A 15,996-nucleotide genomic window follows, 5' to 3' on the forward strand; every position below is an offset into this window, starting at 1 on the left:
GTTCTCTCTGAGGTTATTTGTTTATGCTTACAGGTCTTTGGCTGCTTCCAAGTTTTAATCTCTATCTCAGAAATCAACATGTTGGCACAGAGATAAATTTATCTTGGGTTCACAATTATTATTTTAAGAGTTGATTTTTTTTTCAATTTACCAGTCCTTGCTAACGACTCAGTGTTTGTTTTGTAAAAACAAATGCAATTGAACGATATTATTTAAGATGGTCATTAATGCCCTCTGATATTGAAACCAGGATTGAGCATTCTGTTTATGTCTAACCTACACTATTTTCTGATTCTTTGCTATAAGAGGATAGATTGAAGTTTAGAAATGACTCTGCCCAAGTATTTCTCTCCTCCTGCCCCAAAAAGTTTGATTTAAAAGATGGCAATAGATGGTCTATAATTTTTAGGCTTGGGATTTTTAGGAATAAGCAATACTGTGAGGAAGAAAGCAAAATTAGGATAAAATAAGAATCAGATGAGACTGAATGAGAAACTTAAAGATGGTTTTGTAAATCACACAGCTGATTACCAATTGAGAAAGAGAACTCTTTATAAGGGGAAGGAAGGGAAATAATCATACTTAAGAGCCTGCAATGTTCTCTCATTTAATTTTCAAAAAATTACATCCATCTTTATGGATAAGAAAGCAGGGCTCAGAGAGGTTAGGTTATTGTCCAAAATGAAACTACAAAAATGAATAATGGAGTCAGTACTGAATCCATAGCCATCTGACTCCAGCATCCATCTTCTTTTCATTAAAAAGCATAGAGATGTGACATGTTTATGGACCGATAGGGGGAAAAGGAGGCAGAATTTGTAACAGAGAATGATGAATGCTAGGGGAGAGAGAAGGTTCCAGTCAGAATGCAGTATCTCCAAAATTGAAGAAATACATGGTAAAGAATTTCTGAGTGCAGAGGCCAAGAAAAACCCCAAATTGGATTCAGGATGCCATGAGGAAAACTGATATGGACTTATTTATGTGTTTGTTTGAAATTTAAGGGCCACCCCATCACTGTGCTCTCTTTCTCAATGCTTTCTACTTTGGAGGTTCCTATCTCCCTACCTGTTCTCGTCTGTAACTTCATCCCCTTTTCCGTACAGACTTTACATCATCATTTAAATATTGTAATGTCTCTTTCAATAACATCTTTTCCTCTGCCTTATCTCTCCCTTCACTTATGGCTCTATTTCTTTCCTACTTTTTTTCAAGCAAACTTGTTGAATTCATTGTTTTCACCTCCTCATTCATTCCTCAATCTGCTTTCCTGCTCCACCAAAATCCATTACCAACATGTCACTGGCTCCAGTGAACATTTTCAGACCTCCATCTTGCCTGCCCTTTCAACAGAATTTGACACTTTTACCATTCTGTGGTTTCCCTGACGTCACTCTCTCCTGCTTTTCTTCCTATCTCTGTTCATGTTTCAACATCCTTTGTAGAGTCATCTCCTTCTACCTGTCCCTCAGGCACTAGTGATCCTCAGAGCTCTGCCATCGACCCGATGCCTGTCCTACTCTAATCACTGTTGCAGGAGGTCCTTGTCCACGCTCATGGCTTAAATTATCAGGCATATGCTGATTTACTCTCCAGTAACTGTCTAGTAGTAACTAGACTCTCCAGTCTGGTTCTCCCTTCAGAGTTGCACAATCTTATTTCCAACTATCTACTGAACATGTATATGGATATCTCATGGACATTTGAAACCAAGCATCTCTAAATCTGAACATATTATATTATTCCCCAAACCAGATATTTCTAGAGATTTCCACATTAGCAAATCACCCCACTCACTTTTTTGTTGTGCAAGGTGTTCACCTGTAACTCAACTCTTGACTTGTTCTCTCCTTCACCAACCCATCTCATTGCATCTAATCAATTTCCCAAACAATTTTACCTCCCAAATATTCAGATCTATCTCCCTCACTCCATTCTTGCTACCACTATCCTAACCTAACCAACATTTCTCACCCTCACAATAGCCATCAATCTTAACTGGCTTCTCAGCTTCCAGCCTTGCAGCCTTTACCCACTCTCCACACTGTTTCAGAGCCCACGATGTAACTTAAAATATTTAATGGATTCCCAGTGTGTTTTAGATGAACTTCAGACTCTGAAATAGCTCACAAAACTATGATCTGATCTCTTCCTCTCCCTCCTACTTCATCTCTTCACACACTCTCTTCACATTCTAATTCTAGTGACAGAACTTCCTGGAATGTTGTTCCTTCCACGACATCCCCCTTCTTTTTCATCTGGCTAACTGCCTTTCAGCCCCCAGGTCTCAGCCCAAACATAATTTTTTAGAGAGGTCTCACAGACTTTCAGGTTAGGTTAGGTTTTGCATTCCCGTGACACCTAGCCCTTTTCTTATAAAATTCAGTATGCATTATCATAATTAATCATTGGATAATCTCCCCCACTCTAAGCTCTATGAGCATAAGGCCCATGGGAACATGCTTACTACTATGTTTGAAAAGTGATGTGTCTGACACATAGTTAGTTTCAATAAATACTCTTTAATCTCATTACTTTGACCCAGTTGCTTATTCTCTGTTCCACCAATGCCAAGGAAAGTGAGTACATGGAAAGTGAGTACATGGAATACAATGTGATCAGAATCTCATGGAACAGATTGATTAATGATAGAATTTTAAAATCCTAAAAATACTAGTTATGAAATGTCTGGAAGAAACTGCTCACTATCACCTCATAGATCTCTTAAGAAATGAACACAAACTAGTTGTTTCTTGTCCAATCCATAATGAATATTATTTAATCTCAGAATAGATTTCATGGAAATAGCATAAAATGAAAATTTAAACAACTAGAATGGCTATAAATTTAGTTATTTTCAAAATATTTATAGAAAAAATGAAACAACATAACAAAAGTTATAGCACTAACTTTGACTTCAGAAAATCAGACAAGGAGAAATAATAACCGTAAAAGAGAAAATTCTAAATGGAAGAACCTATACCACATAAAACAATGTGGATTCCAAAAGTGTTCAAGTCAAAGCCATGGTAACCTTAACTGATCCCACTGATGATAATTTTAGTTACATAAAAATGGAAAACGAGAATTCAAAATTGCTTGATTGCCCTTTAGAGGAAAATGAACAATAAACTAAGCTTAAGGGGTTTTTATCTAAGAAATAACACTTGGCAAAAGTTTATCATATCATATATAATTATATAAATATATATATTTATAATTTATATGCACACACAAATATATATGATTAACTACATAGCAAATATATATGTATGTATATATATGTGTGTGTATATATGTATATGATATGATATTCCAGATAATTCTGATTACAGTGAACTACTACTTGAGCAACGTTGACCAGTGTCCACTTGTATACATTTTTTGGCACCATATATATATATATATATATATATATATATATATATATATATACACACACACATATATATATCAAAGAGCAAAATCAGCTGGGTGAAAACTTGCATTATCATCTCTTATGGTCAATCTCATAAGCTCATAGGAATATCAAGTGAGAATCAGAGGATTATTTGGTAAGCACAGAATCAAAACAAAAAGAATTAATTCAGATTAAAGTATTAGATAGAAATAGCCTAAGATTGCCTGATGTATCCATCTTCATAGCCAGGACTGAACAGTTCAAATATTTTGACCTCATAGTTGAAATTTTCAAAAGTTGTGTGTGTGTTTTTAGAATTTAGAATGCAAATTTTCACCCCCTTACGCCTCAACATAAATCCTTAACCTCCAATGTACTGTTTTTCTCATTTATATACAAACAATGTCATATGCAATCCCATATTTACAGTTTTGCTCCCAATATAGACTCCTCATCTCCTGTCCCCTTAATCATATCTAATCTATGCTTTCTGCTTCAGAAGATCTACATTGATCAACACGGCCTTATATTTATTTTCAACATTCCCTAACTAAATAATTACTTCCTTGAGGAAAGGGAAAGCCTTCAACAGCTTTGTATCTCCCACACTGTCTTGCACATACCAGGCAACTGATGCAAGTTTTATTGTATTTTAGATTCTAAAGGATATGGAAAGACCTTTAGAGAACATCCTATCATAGCATCATTCTGAGAGATGTATTCTCCATGACCACGTAAGTGAAATGGTAATATCCTATTTGATAATTTAATTTTAAAAAATCAAAACTGTGGGATGACAGACCAGAGATTGTAAACTAAGAGCCTTGGCCACCAACATATTTTGCTTAGCACTTAAATATTGTTGTTGTTTTCAATTTAATTCATTGTCAATCTTTGAAAATCAGAAGAATTCATATTAAAATTTGGACTTAAACTTTCTCTTGAAAAATCTGGGTCCATATGTGTCAGTCTGGCAATAATTGCCCCAAACCAAGCATGGCTGCCCCTTGTAGGTGCATGAACTTGCATCCCACCATATCATCCACTCAGCCCTCTTCACTAGTTTTTCACATCTAGCCAGACTCATATAAGCATTTCGGGTTGCTGTCCCAACCCTAGTGTCATTCTGAAGCAGTGACTATGTTTGCAGTTAGTTTCAGAATAACTGATTCTCCTAGAAGCAAACTTCCTGCTCATCAGAAATGTGCCTCTGCCCTCAACCAGGTTAAACAAATTATGACTCAGCTCCTATTCTACTGATGTCTGCAGCAATCTAAATAAAAGGTAGCATTCCAAGTATTCAGCAAAAGAAACCCAGCTACTATTTATGTGATGAAATCATAGGACGGCTCAAGAAAAAAGGGAATAGATCATTAATCACCCAGATAGAGCATAGGATCTGCAGGAACCGGCAGAAAGTTCACTAGAATTGTAGCAGAAAGGAACACATGAATGCTCAAAGGTTGAGATTGAGCCCCAGCAAAGACAGAAATCTTGCCTACCTCTGCGAACAACTATTTTCCTCCCCACACTTAGGATACCTAATGAAATGCTGCAATGAGCCTGAATTGTCACATAACTTCTCAGAAACAGTGTAGAGCACAATGTGCATCAAATGACACCAAGATTTCAGCAGCTTATAAACAGTTGGTTGATTTATCGTAAGAATACGTTAGGGGTGGGATCCAGAAAGGTGGAAAGAAGAACTGAGTTCAATCAAGAGGAAATGGAGAAAAAATATACGTGTATTTTTAGAGAGAAAATAAGAAGATATTTAAGGGCTTTGGTAAACATCAAACCCAAGAGTCTGTTACTGAGGATGTTGCAAAATTTTAAGTAAGTTATCACTAAAAGGGACAGAGTCTGTATACTCTAAACTCTGTCCTCAAACTCTTAAACAATGGAGTTTTTAACAAGTTGTTTAGTGAAAAGGCACAGCCCGAAAAGACTTGGGAGATCTTAACTTTCTTGTTTTACAAGGGAAGAAACTGCAACCCAGACACTGTGTAAGGTCATGCATTCAGCAAATATTTACTGACTACCTCTTTCTGTGTAAGTGCCATGTGCTAACTGATTGCACCACTGGACCTCCTGATTTCCTTTCTGATGTGCAAAAATTAATTATCCAAATTCATTGCACCCAGAGAACTTACAGTCTAATAAAACGAAAGGGGAGGAACACCGAAACAATATACTCATAGGCAATTTGCCCACTGGGATGTTGGATATGAGTAAGTACTTATAAGTAAGTAAGGAACGCTTTTGAACCAGTGGGAAGAACTTGATCAAAGTAGAGCATAGCTAGAAAAGTAGTTTAATTTGGCCAGAATTCAGTAGAAATGAGAGAAAAAAGAGAAAAAAATCAACATTTGGAAACATTGAAAGAGAGAATATTCAGTCAGGATAGCAACCTCAAATGTTTATATGAGTCTGGCTAGACATGGAAAACTCGTGAAGAGGGTTGAGTGGATGATATGGTGGGATGCAAGGTCATGCACCTACAAGGAGCAGCCATGTCTGGTACTTGCAAGTCAATATTGGTAGGAGTTGATGACTGATTGAATGTGGGGGTTGAGAGGGAAGGATATATCAAAGGTGACACTAATGTTTTGCACATTTGTGACCAGGAGAAATGTTTATAGAAATAAGAATGTCAAGAAGAGGAGCAGGTTGGCGACCTTGAAGAACACCAACATGTGCAGTATGTTAAATAGGAGCCCCTGGACCCGAGATTCCCAAACTTGAGCATTCATTGGAGTGTGATTGGTAAAACATTGATTGCTGGGCTTCACTTGCAGAGTGTTTGAATCACCAATGCATTATAATTGCATTTCTAGCAAATTCCCAGGTAATTCTGATGCTGCTAAAGCAAAGGCCATACTTTGAGAACCACTACCCTGGAAGAATATTTAAGTGGAAACCAACAGAGGAAAATTCAGGACTACAAAAAGATCTCAGGTGAGAGTAGCAAAATAGCCAGTCAGAGACTAGGGAAAATGGCAGGTTTTGCAGAAGTTACTTTGGGCATGTTCCTAGAGAACTAGGGTTACAACTCAATTTAGGTTTCTCTCGATTTTTGTGGTCACATAATTTCTGATCTTTAAATACCAATGACATTAGTAACTACTCTAGGATTAAAAACAGATGTTTACAAATTAATTTCAAAGTGTTCTAGAAAGCACTGCTCAATAGAGACATAATGTAAGCCACCTGCAGCGGGCCTGCCGCCACGAGTCGAACGGTTCCTGACAAGGGGAGTGGGAATGAAAAAAGGCACTCACACTTTGATGATGGCGATCGCGGACCCCAGTGTTCCTGGAGACGCTGAGTTTATTCTGTCCCCAGAATTTATACCTTCTGTGGACGTGCAGTTTAACAAGTACAAAAATGCATTACCTAGTTAACAGTGAATCTTTAACTTTAACACAGGAGACACAAAATTTACTGAAACTCCCAAATGTAATTATCTTATCAATAGCCCTGATAGGCATCAGCCTTCTGTTCTGGGAACTGGCCACTCCCACCACATTCCTGAGCAGCATGCAAGCTCTCTCCAGATGCAGGCAGAGACAATTGCTTCAGTGGGAGGAAATAGGTTAAGTATAAACTGAGCCATTCTGTTAAGGCTTTAAAGTTAACTGCAACCATGGCTCCCCACATCTCCCCCTTTTTTATTTTATATTTTTGAGATCGTGTCTGGCTTAGGTGGTCAGTACAGACATTTTCACTTACCCGTCATTGGATATCAATCATCAAAGCGATCGACTCCTGTCTTAGGTTGTAAAAACGCTTACTGATCATTACCCGTCATTGGCTACCGATCTCCTTTGAGGAAAGCCAGAGACAGCAGTGGCTTTTCCCAGGCAGGGGGAAGGGGAGGCAAGGCTCCTTTTTGGATCTTCTAAGGCAGCTCATTGGGGGTCCCCACTCGGTTTTGCCTGGCTTAGGTTGTATCTCCCTTGAGATATCTTACCCGTCTTTGGCTGCAAACCATCTTTTGGGGACCAGACAGAGAGACATAAGGTGTAAAACATAAAGATAAGCAAAGTCCTAAAAAGCCAGTCTTACAGGCTCTTCTTTCCTTAAGGAAAGACATGGGGGGGACAGTCGGCTAGGCTGTTGTGTGACTACATCTCCCCCTTTTTTGTTTTTGAAGCATGAGAAACACAGAACATGTAGTTATTTCATTTACAGCCTGTCGGAGGGCTATTTGTCCACATCTGAGGACTATGTAAAACAAACAGAACAATAAACAGAATAGCAATATCCCCAGCAAACCCTCTACCCAAAGTCTTTATCCATTTAACAGGGTCTGAAGTGGAAAGTCCTTCTGCAGCTGTGGAAAGTGAGAGCTTTTTCACACCCTAGGGGCGTGGATGGGTATCTATAGATGTCTTCTCTTCTGTGGGCTGTCGCTCATGGTATGGTTTAACACCGACCAGGAATTTGCAAAGGTTTTTCTTCCAGACCTGGAGAAATACAAGCAAAGCCTCTTCCCCGTGTTATCTTGCGGAGAGAAGTAGGATTAGCTTTCCCACGTAATATTTTAAACAAAGGTTGTAATTTACCAGTTGTCAACTGCAACTGAGGTCTAATCCAGTTAATGTCTCCCAGTAGCTTTTGGAAATTATTTAATGTTGTTGATCTTAAGTTGTTTATGTCAACACAAAAGCTGGGAAAAGGTACATGAAGATAGGGACAAAAGGGAGATTAAATAAAACTAAATTGAATTCTCTCCCAGCCAAGATAGAGTAACAGGAAACAAATTTACCCTCATGACTGAAAGAGCTGAAAAAAACACTATACCAAATCATGGATTTTATATATTAGGTGTTAGCATAGAATGTAATTCTTGAGAGAGAAGAAATAAACAAGGTGAGCCATATAAGTGCTGCAAAGTTATTGTTGGGAGGGAGTTTCTAGGTCAAAGTAGACTTCCATATAAACGAAAACAGTTTTAAAGTAGGTCAATAACCACATTCTTTTGGCTCTAAGGAGGGGGAAGTGGGTGATTCAGAGGGATGAGGAAAATCCTACTCGGTAAAGGAAGACTAATTTTATAGTTCTTCTAATTTGCTTTTGTCAACTATTAAGTGTAAGAGTGAAACTGCTATAATTCAATTTAAATTTTAAAGGTAACATAATAGGAAGAACTCTCAAATATTTCCTGATAATTGCTTACAGCCACAAATCTGATCCTGTGGATTACAAAATGCATTCCCTCTCTCTGCTGTGACTCATACTGCTTTTGTTCTATAGTTGTGCATATTCTGCCCACCGAGTTGGTCTTCACTTTACGTTTAAAATAAGATATTTCCAAGGAAAGTTTTCAGTGCTGATAGTTTTTTAGCAACACCCATTCTCATACACTTACTTTAAAATATGGTCCTTTTTTCATGTATTTATTTTCCTAAGTTTCAGATTTAGTATCTGTTATTTCCTAATAAGTTGGTTATCAAAATGTTAGAATTTGCCTAATGGCTTATGGGGGATATTACAGAAGTTCTGGTTAAATGATAATTTAAAGGTTTTTAAAAGTGAAAAATAAAATGGGAGGAAAACCCAAATGGAGTCCAGAAATCTCCCAGAATTGAGAATATTGAGTTGAAAGTCTGGAGAGTCCAAGGCAGGTAAATCCTGCAGAGTAGATGATGAGAGAAGATAAAGCTGCATAGAAAGAGAACTCCAGAAATTCCTAGGGCATCCTGTATGAATCTGTAGTTGAGTGCCATAAGAAAATTTTCTGAAGCTGGAGAAAAACACCCTAAAATATTAGCATGAACAATCTGTGGAACTCACACAGAGATGCACATAGTTTGTATTCATTCCAGCACAGGGGGAAACCCTTGTAATTTACTGGACATTGAGTAGAGAACACAAAAAGCATTGTCTCAGTGGTAGACAAAGTTAGCCCTAAACTAAGGAGGTTCTGATCCATATAATAAAGCTGAAAAGTAAACCTCAAAAGACTAAAACTACAATTGACCCTTGAATAATGTATGGGTTAGGGGTGCCAACCCTCCATGAAGACAAAAATCTATGTATAAATTTTGACTCTCAAAAAATGTAACTATAAATAGCCTACTGTTTATAGGAAGCATTACTGATAACATAAAGAGTTGATCAACACACATTTTGTATATGTATTACATACTGTATTCTTACAATAAAGTAAGCTAGAGAAAAGAAAATATTAAGAAATCATTAGGAAATGAAATTTACAGTACTGTACATATTTATTGAACAAAATCCATACATAAGTGGACCTATGCAGTTCAAACCCATATTGTTCAAGGGTCAACTGTGTTTCCAAATAATTTTTGTGCCAGAACAAAATTTAAGAGATTTATATAAATTCAAAAATTTCAAGCACCAAACAAGATAAAATTCACAAAATCTGGCATTCAATAAAAAATTATCAGGCATGCAAAGAAGCTGGAAAAATAATGCCTAATGATGAGAAAAAAATCAATCAGTGGAAGAGACTCAGAAATTACAAAAATGATAGCATTAGTAGACAAGAACATTGAAACAATCATTGTAACTCTATTCCTATATTCAAAAAGTTACAGGGAAGATTGAGCACATAAAATAGAGACATAGAAAATATTTTCAAAAGATCAAATTAAACTGGTAGAGATAAAAACTACAATACATGGGATTAACAGCAGACTGGATACTGAAAAACAAAAGATGAATAAACTTGTAGATCTAGCAAAAGAAACTATAAAATGAAACAGAAAAAAAAGAAATTGAAAAATATTGAAGAGCATCAGTGAGCTGTAGGACAAATTCAGATTGACTAATGTAAATGGAACTGGAATTCTCAAATATAGCAGGATGGGAAGCAAACATTTTGAAGAAATAATAGCTGGAAGTGTTTCACATTTAAAGAAAACAGTAAATGCACAGGTTCTAGAAGCTCAATGAACACCAAGTACACAGAGCATGAAGAATATTACACCAAGGAACACTCTAATCAGATTGTGAATGTCTTAGTCTGCTTGGGGTTCCATAACAAAATACCATAGACTGGGTGGCTTAAACAACAGAAATTTGAATTTGTTTTCTCACAGTACTGGAGACTGGAAGTCCAAAATCAAGGTGCGAGCAAAGTTGGTGTCTGGTGAGAGCTCTCACCTTTGGTTGCAAGGGGCCAACTTCTCACTATGTTCTCACATGGCCTTTCCTCGATGTGTTTGCATGGAGAGAGAGAAAGCTCTGCTGTTTCTTCCTCCTCTTATAATCTCATTGTGTGGGCCTCAGCCTTATGACCTCATCTAAACCTAATTATCTCCCAGAGGCCGCAACTCCAAATACCATCACATTGGAAGTTAAGTCTTCAACGTATGAATGGGAAGGGAGCACCTTTCAGCCAATAGAATGAAAAAAAAAAGTGGTAATAAAAATATCTTAAAGGCAGCTAGAGAGAAAAGACAGGTTACATACAGAGAAACAAAGAAAAGAATGACAGCATATTTCTCATAAAAAACTGCCAGCAAGAAGACAGTAGAACAATATTTTAAAGTACTTTAAGAAAGTACTCAATCTTTTAAGATGATCTCTAGCTATTTTTAAAAATAAAAGGCAAGCTGAAAAAATATAGGTCGTGGTACAGAATAACCTTTATTGGGAAGATATAGATATATTTTTTTGAGCAAAGATTAATAGATCTCTGCAGCTTAACAGTATCATTTGAAGACATAGGTGTTTTGTTTTGTTTTTTTCAATGCTTATGGAAGAATCTAGAATAAAGAAAATTATCTAAAAGCTGTGTTTTCTCTCTCCCACATTGATGCTAATTACAAATAGAGAAGGTACCTCCAATCCAAACTCTATATAATAAAAGTTGATTGGAAAGAGAGTTTTATACTTGTTAGAGGTTTGACAACTTTTTATATAGTAAAGGTTAGCTCTCACCACTCACTTTGAACCAAAAGTATTGGGTCTTTGGTTGGGAGAAGTATTGGGTCTTTGGGTCTTTGGTTTTTCTAATCTGTGGAGAGGGATAAAAAATTTCCTTTGTACTAGGCTTCATATTTTCCTGTTCTCTGATTTATATCATAGTCAAATATTTTTGCTTTCTCTAAATCTTCTCATATTTCTAGAGATCAGAAGACCAATATCAGTATTACTGGTCTGAAATGAAGGTGTCATCACTTTCACAGTCCTATACGAAGGAGTCCATCCCTTGCCTCTTCCATATTCTGAAACTACATTCCTTAGCTCATGGCCCCATCCTCCACTTTCAAAGCTAGCTTCAAATCTCCCTCTCTGCTCCCATCATCACATCTCCTTTTGCCTTTGAGTATGTCCAATCTTCATCTTCCTCCCTCTTAGCACAACGCTTATGATGGCATTTAGGGCCACCCAGATGATTAAGGATAATCTTCTCATCTCAAGAGCCTCAACATAATCACATCTGTAACATCTTTATGATCTTTATGATAGTTAATTGTTCACAGATTCCATGGATTAGAACCTCATGTTGTTGAGGGTCACCATTCAGCCCATGACATGTGCCAGTGTAATTTAAGAGGAAAGGAAATCTTTTCAACAAAATTATACTGCAACGACTGGATATCTGTATGGAAAATGAGAAGGGATCATTCCTACTTCACTTTATATGCCAAAAATTAATTTGAAATGGATCATGATCTTAAATGTAAAAACCAAAACTATAAAGCTTCCAGGATTGCTACTTTTCTGAATTTGATAGTCTTCAAAGCAGTTAGTATGTTGCCTAATACAATTATATTAAATTTGGTTAGCCTGAGGACCCCATGCATTCATTCAAATACTTAATGGAAATTTTCAACAATGATGCTTTATACCCCTCCCTATTACAATAGGAATATATAGCAATTAATAAAATGTGTCCACTAAAATAGAGAAACTTTACAATAACCAAATAAGTGAGGATGTTGAGAAAAAAGTGTTTGGGGAAATTGAATTAAGCTAGGAAAGAGGTTAGTAAATAAAATGTATGTTGGGATTTTCAGTACAAGTGGCTCAAAATTTGATGTGTTTATCTGCCAGCACAGAGGAAAAAATATGTATGGTGTCCATAAAATAAAGCATACTTGTTATAAAAAAAAAAAATCATCATAATTTTCCTGATACTGGGACACAGGAAAAATTTCTGCCTGAGTTTTCATGAAAAGAAAACTGGACTGTAGTGAAAATCAAGAGCCTTTCACTTAATTTAATGAAGACCTTTCCAAGACAACATCCAATATGTCCCAGGATGTCCCACAGAGGGACAAAAGCCAAGGGGTAGCTCAGTAAAGCCATTTCTACCGAGGTCCCATAGCTCTGTCCTGACTGAGTTCGATCCAGGGTGAATAGGTGTTATGCAAAAGAAAAGAAAGGGGGATCACATCTTTAAATACGTTTGAGACACTGGATTAAAAATGTGAAAGAGATTTTATTGTGATAGGCCTCTTTAGAAACTTAATCTATTAATGCATATTGTCAAATTTTTTTTAAAAGATGCTGTTTCCCATGCTATTAAACTATTTTGCCAGGAATTAATTTCCCAACTATGTTTCCCACGTTAACTTCATGGAGAATGCTTTATTTTGGAGAATCTGTAGGAGCGAGCATTTGTTAAAGATATTTTGATTAAAGTTGGTCCTGAGAAATAATACATCTGTACAAGGGCTCCAGCTCCTGCCAAAATGAGGATTGTGTGCTGTGAGTGAACTGTAGAGATACGAGTTTGAGAGAAGGTCAGGAGCAAGCTCATTTCTAGCACTCACTGGCGCGATGGGAGGTTAACATTTGCGTGGGCTGCACGCCAGATAGTTGAGTCTCATCCTTGAAAACTAGTCACCACTAGGTATGTCTGTTTGAAGACACATTGGTGCAAAGTCTGGCTAAATGTCCATAAATCCATAAAGCTGAAGCTTTTTTTTTTGTTGTTTTTTTCCCCTAAGCAGCATAGCAAAAGTTGAAATATCAAAGACTTTTACTTAGGAATCAAAACAATTTTAAACCAGTACCTAACAAAAACAACTGAAAAAAACCAAAATAAAAGGCTTTGAAAAAGACAAAATCTTCAAAACAAATACACTATGACAGATTAAAAGTTAGCTCCTGTGAAAGGAAAAGCAACTAACTCTGAATATGCAAAGCAATTTCACAGATTCCCAAAACTTCATGCCCTGAAGCTTTTTACTTAGAGAATAAAATGCTTCTAACTTCACTGAACCAGCTGTCTTTTTTTTAAAGTATAAATTCAATTGTATAAACATAAAATTGAGATTTGTCCTTTAAACATCTATTTATAGTAATCAAACATTTTATTAGTCATTAATCGTAATAACTTATTTATTTACTTATTTTTAGTTTATTTTTTAAATTTATTGGGGTGACAATTGTTAGTAAAATTACATAGATTTCAGGTGTACAATTCTGTATTACATCATCTATAAATCCCATTGTGTGTTCACCACCCAGAGTCAGTTCTCCTTCCATCACCATATATTTGATCCAGCTGTCTCTTAAGACTTGGGTAAGAGCTGCTAACACTGGGATCCAATGCCTGCTGGGGGTCTCAGGCTTGTTCTCAAGTCAGTCTCTCTCTGGCAGCACAGTCCCCTTGCTCCTCCTAAGAGGGAAGTGCATGCATTAGAATGTATTACAGAATTGTACACCTGAAACCTATGTAACTTTACTAACAATTGTCACCCCAATAAACTTTAATTAAAAAGAAATGACTATAAGAGAATTCCCACTGCTGGACAGATTTTATCTGTGTTCCAAGAAAAGTCAACCAAATCAAGCAACAATTTTTAAGAGAAATCATCTGTGCACTTCCTTATTAGACATTTTGAGCTACTGTATTAAATAAGAAAGATCATGTTATGAATACTTTGTCTAGTCTAGTCTACTTTTGCTCTGACATAGCTGAGGGAGAGGCATATATGACTTACTTCCTAACCCATAGAGTTCCAGCATTTATAATTTGAGGACACAAGGAAAGATCTTTCTACCCTAAAAAATGTATGCCATTGTTTAAGTGGTGCCATTGTTGACATAATTTTATAAAGAGGGGTTCCTTCAGGCCTGTCTGAGGTAAATAATAAATAAGATGAGATAAAATACTCTCAATGTGGACTCATTTCTTAGATCTTTCTAACTAAGAGTGAAAAGAGCAGATCCTTTTGGAAATGGATCCCTGAGAGATGGTAAGGTAAGTAAGGCCTTGAAAACCAACTAAATGGTTTAGACTCAAAGAAAAGAGGACATAATGTCTAGCTAAACGAAAAGAGTGTAGTGGACATTAAATTTGTGCATTGGCAGGCAACCTCAGCTATGAGGTCATCTACCATATGGAAGGGAGGAAAAAATACCCAAAGTTCTGAGAGAAGAGGTAAGGCCAAAATATGGGTGAGGAAAATAGACGGGTGCTTTCTAAATAGATATTAAGTTCAACATCTAAGAGTTAAGAAAATGAGTAAAGATGTCTCAGATTTTAACAGCATAGGCCAGTGGCATCTTTCAAGATCAACCTAGTCCAAAGAAAACACACCCAGATTGACAAGAAAGATGTGCTGGCTGAGACAGCCAGGTCAGAGCCCACCACAAACGGGCATATTCCTGTAAGAGGTTACTTGAAAATATGAGGACAGAGCCTAGGACAACACTTCTTCCTTATTGCTTTTAGACATCCTGCTTAGGATGACTTGAGATGAACTGGAGTCAGAGAGAAGCGTGTTTCCACAGGCTACGTTAATCCTTTAACTACGGTGAAGAAGGGAACTTCAAGGAAAGCTCCAATAAATCTTAGAGCTGACCTTGGTAGTTCTGCTTTACCAAACAATGAATAGCCACATTTGTCCTTTGTTAATTTTCAACTCTTCTACGTCAAAATATTTAATTGTGAGAGCAGGGCTTTCTAATCCTAGCCCCCAAACCACTTACCTTTCTTATCGAATCTTCTCTTAGACACTGTCACAATTTAGTTCCCCCATCCTTCCACACTGTCTCATCTTGTTTGCTCAACTCCCTATCCAGCAGGAACCAACCTTTCCCTCTGCATTCTCCCCAGGAACCTCATGTGACTCACCCCACTAAACCCAGCAAATCCCCTTTCTCGGATCAATTAAGCCATCTGCTTCTTGTATCGACACCCTGGGTGCTGAGGAAACCAAATTGCTCGGCTGGTTGGTTATACTACAGAATAATGGTTTACAGTCTTAGCTGGTCTCTCAGAAACACATTTTTTCTTGAATTCATTCAACAAACTATCATTGCTCACTACTTTCCTAATATGTGCAAAATATGTCAAGTGCTGAGATGTATGTCAGAAGTACTAAATATTTATGCAAGTTTGAAAACTGAAGCACTCTTATGAGATGCTTGAAATGATTAAGATGCATTCATTATCTTCTTACCTTCCCTTTTACATGAAGGATGATGGCATCTTAGAATCTCTAAGGACAGCCCAAAAAATAAAGCTGAATAAGAACAAAGGGGAGTTGTCAGTATCCATAGAGAGCAACACCATCCCCATCCCTGCCAGGAATTGAACCTAAAGGAGGAAACAAACAATGATTGCCAGTGCCTTTCTCACTCTCCTTCCTCTTCTG

This window comes from Rhinolophus sinicus, linkage group LG05 (genome assembly GCF_036562045.2).
Source record: "Rhinolophus sinicus isolate RSC01 linkage group LG05, ASM3656204v1, whole genome shotgun sequence".
NCBI lineage: Eukaryota > Metazoa > Chordata > Mammalia > Chiroptera > Rhinolophidae > Rhinolophus > Rhinolophus sinicus.